The sequence below is a fragment of the Nicotiana tomentosiformis genome, chromosome 10 (assembly GCF_000390325.3).
Source record: "Nicotiana tomentosiformis chromosome 10, ASM39032v3, whole genome shotgun sequence".
Taxonomy (NCBI): domain Eukaryota; kingdom Viridiplantae; phylum Streptophyta; class Magnoliopsida; order Solanales; family Solanaceae; genus Nicotiana; species Nicotiana tomentosiformis.
Genome location: NC_090821.1, coordinates 72398983 through 72405240, shown reverse-complemented (window position 1 = coordinate 72405240; position 6258 = coordinate 72398983).

Here is a 6258-nt window from a genome sequence, read left to right as displayed (position 1 = left end):
TTTTCATAGATTCAGATCCTCTCCGCTCGACGACGACTCATCCACTAAATGCCGCACAGGATAGGCCGAAGTCCCAGATGCTGAGGCCGCTGACGGCTGAGCTGATATCAGCAAAATCGAAGATCGAACAGAGGCAGACGACCTAACGGGCTTAGACGTAGTCGCAACGGAAGCAGATCCAGTTGTGACGATCGCTTGGCAAAATGCGGGAGTAGGAGCTATCGACTCCCTCGGACCTCTCCGTGCTGATAAAAAAAATCAAATCAAGACCCCGACAAAGATAAAAGGCAACCCACCAGAAAAACTCTTGATGAAAATAAGCACTTACTGAGAAACGTGGGCTCGAACTTAACACGAAAGGTCGACCATTTGTGAATCCCCACTGTATGAGGGAGGACTTGTCTAACTCACTTGTGAATATCCTCCACCAATGGAGGGTGTCGGCCTCCGCTGCATAAAAAATGATTTAAATATAATCAAGGAGTACTAGTAAAAAATGCAACAAAGGGGAGGAAAAGTACTTACGAGCATAGTTCCAAAGCTCAGGAAACCCGTTTGCATTCGCCACTACGTCTTCAGTTCAGACGTAGAAGTAGTTGAGTCAAAATTGGAGGTTGCTTTTATCATCCATTTTTACTATAATACTTTTACCGCCCCGGTGGCGGAGATGCAACATCGTCCCCCTGAAGAGATGCATCAAGTGACAGTTGGTCACTTCGACCCCGACCAACTCCACGAACTTCGAAATCATGCGGATGAGCTTGTAAATATAGGGAGATAGTTGAGTCGGGCACACCCGGTAATAATGGCAAAACTCTTTGGCCAAGAGTAGAATAGGAAAAGTATAACCTACGAAGAAGGGGTAGGCGTAAAAGGCACAATACCCAGGGCGATGTATTTGTATCACGTCATGCCCCGCTGGGATGATGTCTATGTGGGCGGGAATTTTGAATTTAACCCTAAACTTGGCGATGGCCTCCTTTGTCATCAACGACTCCAAAATTTCGGGGTCATCTTCGGGCATCTTTAAGAAATCAGTTCTTTCTTTCTCCTTTCGGGGAATTATTTCCTCCATCGTAGGAAAGCTGTCATCTTCAGCAACCATGGCCATTTCATCATCGTGTGTGGGGGGAGGGAGGCATGTGAACTGCCAAGGGGACTATATCAGGCATTCCTCCTGAATTGGTTGTATTAACCATTTTTGCTCCTTTTTGTGTCGAAAAAACGTAAACGCAAACGCAGAAGAGATATAGCTGGCAGAAGGTATTCGAACCAGTTAAAACAAGAATGTAAGATTAAAGGTAACAAGAGCAACAACAATGTAAGAAGGAAAGAAGAAATGGATATGTTCGAAAAGCACTAAAAACTGGGCAAAGGATCTCATGTCCATATTTATAAGGACCTGGTCATCACGATCGAGGATATAAACCATTAATGTCACGCACAGATATCAAAATGACAGAGGCACGGGAAATAACACAATACATCGAGTAAATGCGTAATTATGACACGTGGCATTGTGACGTCATTCTGAATCGACGTAACGATAAGTTTTGGTCCACGAAGCGCCATTTTATCACCTCGCCATTAACGTTACTACTCGACCTACTCACCTCAAATCTCTTCAATTATAACTAGCGAAGTTCGCTCACCGAGGTCGTACGAGATACGACCTCGATAATCGGAGGGACTAACTGTATGGGTCAAAAATCTGACTAAGGGCTTTTAACACGAAAACAATGTCGCCATAGGTAATTTGGCCGAGGTCAAATAGTAACTAATGGGATTCGTGGTCGAGCAATCAGTTATGGCCGAGGTCAAGTATCAAAGAGCAATTAATGGCCAGTTTAGTAATATAGCCTTTAAGAGAATATTCTGTTAGACATCCTTTATATTTGTACTTTTAGGGTTAATCGAGGGCCCGCTCCTATAAGTAGAAAGAGAGATCAGATGAAGGGGATCACCCGGATAAGAACTTACTTGACAAAAATAGATTCTCTACATCTTTTACAGCAGATCTAAGAAAGATTCCAAAATTCTTGTATCTATAATTCATCATAATCAGAAGAGGAATCGTTTTTATTTCATCCGATTTTGGATGAATCATTCCCTTTATTGACTTTAGTGCCATTCAAGTTAATTAAATGCTATATTTTCCTTTGCCGTTATTGATATTCGCAATTGAATTAACATATGAAGTTATTATTATTAGCTATGCTTAATTCCAAATTAAATACCTTCAATTAGTTTAATCAAAGATAATTATTTTTTTGATCAAATACAACGTTCCGTTCTTGTTCTTGGGATACTAATTCTTTCATTAATCTCAATAGAAATCCATGTGTGCACGTGAAGAATTTGTATGTATCCTATGTTACTTATCACTTAAATTTGTCTTATTTAAACGCAACCTAATACATAAAACAATATTGCATTGAATTTTTATAATCCTCTTACTCTAATTTCTAACCTACTATATTTACTGCCTCTGTTTTAAAAGGCATTTTTGGGGCGAGTCTCGGGAGGATGGTGTGGGACGAAAGTATCAAGAGGCGTACGCCTCGCAATTTCGGACGTACGCCCGGACGTTCAAGGCGTATGTCCGGGCTTTCGAGGCGCGATTTTTTAGTAAGGAGTAAGCCCAGAGACTTTTTCAAATTAAAATAAAATTTATTGAATTAGTCCTTCATATAATATCCAAATTCTCAAAAGTCAATTTGGTAATTACTCAAAAGGTTTTAAAAGGAACTCAAAAGTATTAAATTTAAAAGTAAAGATATTTTTTTATTGATTTAAGCCCTAATTCATGGTTTTTCCAATTTTTTATCTTGTCCGCTAGTCTGCTAATATTTTCCAAAAGCAACGAATATTTAATTTTTTTTACAAATACAAAGAGAACTCCATTCTTCTTCATAGTAGCAAATTCAAAGTTCAAATTGCAGGTTAATCATCCTTTTTGTTCCTCCATTAGAAAACTTTATTCTTTTAGACTCAAATTACTTGTGCTTGTAAGTAACATATAATAGATTATTTTGATTAGTTTTTTTTTGTGGGGATGGAGCACACATATATATAGTTTTCTTCAATTGTTATGCAATTTTACATGTTTATAAATATTTATTGTCATTATATTATTTTATAAAATATTAAAAATTAAATACTTATGAGGCTTACGTCCCGCTGAGACATATATAAAACGTCTCGTCTTACGCCCATGTCTTTTAAAACATTGTTTACTACTATAATAAAAGTAGTTTCTGCGTGTACTTCGTATAATTGAGTATACAATTAAAAAACAATCATATATATTATTAAACCGTAGAATTTGATTTGTTGTGATTTCTGGCTTTGCCTGCAATTACATCTGTTTGTCTTTTTTTGGGGGGGGGGATGGGGGGAGAGGGATTAATAAACATAATTTACTAAACATATATTTTTTTTTACTAAATGATAAGGTTGGACTAATAGTATATTAATATTATCTTTTTGTCCTTTTTTTTTTTTGAGCCGAGGTCTTTCGGAAACAGTCTCTCTACTCCTTCGGGATAGGAGTAAGATCTGCGTACACACTACCCTTCCCACACCCCATTAGTGGGATTTTACTGGGTTGTTATTGTTGTTGTATTGTTAAGATATTAGAACCCGATCCGTATAATGTTGGCAGGTAATGGGTGTGGATATAAATTTAGATAGATATAGATATCATTTTATAATATCAGATGCCACTTTATTTAAGTAAGATATCTTATATCTAAAAATATATATATTTTTATATAAAATAGTAGTAATTTATTAATAATATAATATATTTAATCTCTATGCTATTATAACTTACATATTTTGTGCAAGTATATATATATATATATATATATATATATATATATATATATATATATATATATATATATATATATACTAGTGAGGTGTTGCCTCTAGGGCTGCTTATCAGGCGGATTGAGCGGTTATTTACTCTTAACAGTTTGGCTTATCGGTTATCGGTTATCGGCTTTTAAATGTATAATCCGCTAGCCACCCGATAAAATATCGGGCGGACACTACTAAAAATCTGCTAAAAACCGACCAACTATTTCCGACCAACGTTGGTCGGTCAAAAAATACGACCAAAAATCGTCCAGGTTGGACGCAAACTGGGAAAAAAAATATTTATATTTTTTTTAAACAAAATACCGACCAACGTTGGTCGGTAAATTGGTCAATAGGTGGTCAGACAAGAAAATTTTGGATTACCGACCAACGTTGGTCGGTAATTTGGATCCAATTTTTTAAATTTTAATAATTATTTTATTATTCTTAAATATTTTATAATATTTAAGAATTTATATTTAAAATTACCGACCAACGTTGGTCGGTTAAAGATTTTAAAATTTTTTAAAAAACCAACCGACCAAAGTTGGTCAGTTTTTGGTCAAACGGTCAGCACTTAATGTACCGACCAACTTTGGTCGGTAATTCTAAAATTAGAGAAGTGAAAAACGGGGGAAACCCTCATTTCTCTAAAAAAATTCCCTCTTCTTCCTTCCCTTCTCTCCTTCTCCCAGCCCCTCCCCCTCACCGTCCAGGCCTCCCCTCGCCGTCGCCGCGCCGTCGCCTCTGCCACTGCCACTGCCGCCCCTCGATCTCCTTCTCCATCTCCTACAAATTCTAGGTTTGAATTACAACCCATTTATTTATTATTTCCAGGTTTTGTTAATTAGTTATGAATTAGTTTCAATTGATTAGTGTTTTAATTATTTGAACATTGTATTTTATTGAGATTAGGGTTTAGGTCTTGTTTTAATTAGTTTTGTTAATTAGTTTTGTTAATTAGTCAATTATTTATGAATTAGTTTAGTTTAGGGTATGGGTTGAATTTCTTTAGTTTAGTTAGTTTATGTTTAAACTCGTAGGATATGAATTGAAATTTTAGTTTTTAGGATTTGTTCTTGTGAATTGAACTTTTAGGATATGATTTGAACTTTTAAGATATGAATTGGACCTTTTGGATATGAATTGAACTTTTAGGATATAAATTGGTGTAATTAGAAAAAAATAATTATCTTGAATTAACTAAAAAGATATAATTAATTTATAATTGTAGAATAAATTAATTTGTTCTTGTGAATCGAACTTTTAGGGTATGGGTTGAATTTTTTTAGTTTAGTTAGTTTATGTTTAAACTCGTAGGATATGAATTGAAATTTTAGTTTTTAGGATTTGTTCTTGTGAATTGAACTTTTAGGATATGATTTGAACTTTTAAGATATGAATTGGACCTTTTGGATATGAATTGAACTTTTAGGATATAAATTGGTGTAATTAAAAAAAATAATTATCTTGAATTAACTAAAAAGATATAATTAATTTATAATTGTAGAATAAATTAATTTGTTCTTGTGAATCGAACTTTTAAGGTATGGGTTGAATTTCTTTAGTTTAGTTAGTTTATGTTTAAACTCGTAGGATATGAATTGAAATTTTAGTTTTTAGGATTTGTTCTTGTGAATTGAACTTTTAGGATATGATTTGAACTTTTAAGATATGAATTGGACCTTTTGGATATGAATTGAACTTTTAGGATATAAATTGGTGTAATTAGAAAAAAATAATTATCTTGAATTAACTAAAAAAGATATAATTAATTTATAATTGTAGAATAAATTAATTTATTCTTGTTTTATTTGTATAGATGGAACATCGTACTTGGATGTACAATAGAAATTATCCTAATCGACGGGGATTGCGGGAGGATTTTGTAGAGGGGGTTGATGACTTTATTAGACATGCAATGTCACTTCCACCATACCAAAGTGAAGGAGTAATTAGGTGCCCTTGTATCAGGTGCGATTGTATGAAGTTTAAAAAATCAGAGGAAGTTAAGCTTCATCTTTATAGGAAGGGGTTTATAGAGAATTACTTTGTGTGAACTAATCATGGAGAGATTGATGGTAGCCGTGGGATATTTCATAACATGGTTGTTGGTAAAAGTAGTAGGTCGGTGGAGAATACAAATCTTGATTCTAAAATTCAGGATATGGTTGCGGATGCTTTTGGGGGTGAGCCCAATGAAAATGTTGAACAAACTCCTAATGATGACGCAAAACGTTTTTATGAACAGTTAGAGCAAGCTAGTCGTCCACTACGTGAAGGAAGTCTGCACTCTGAGCTGTCTGTTGCAGTTAGATTACTAAGTATCAAATCTAATTGGAATATTTCTCAAGCAGCCATGGACTGTTTCATTGACCTTATGAGTGAACTAGT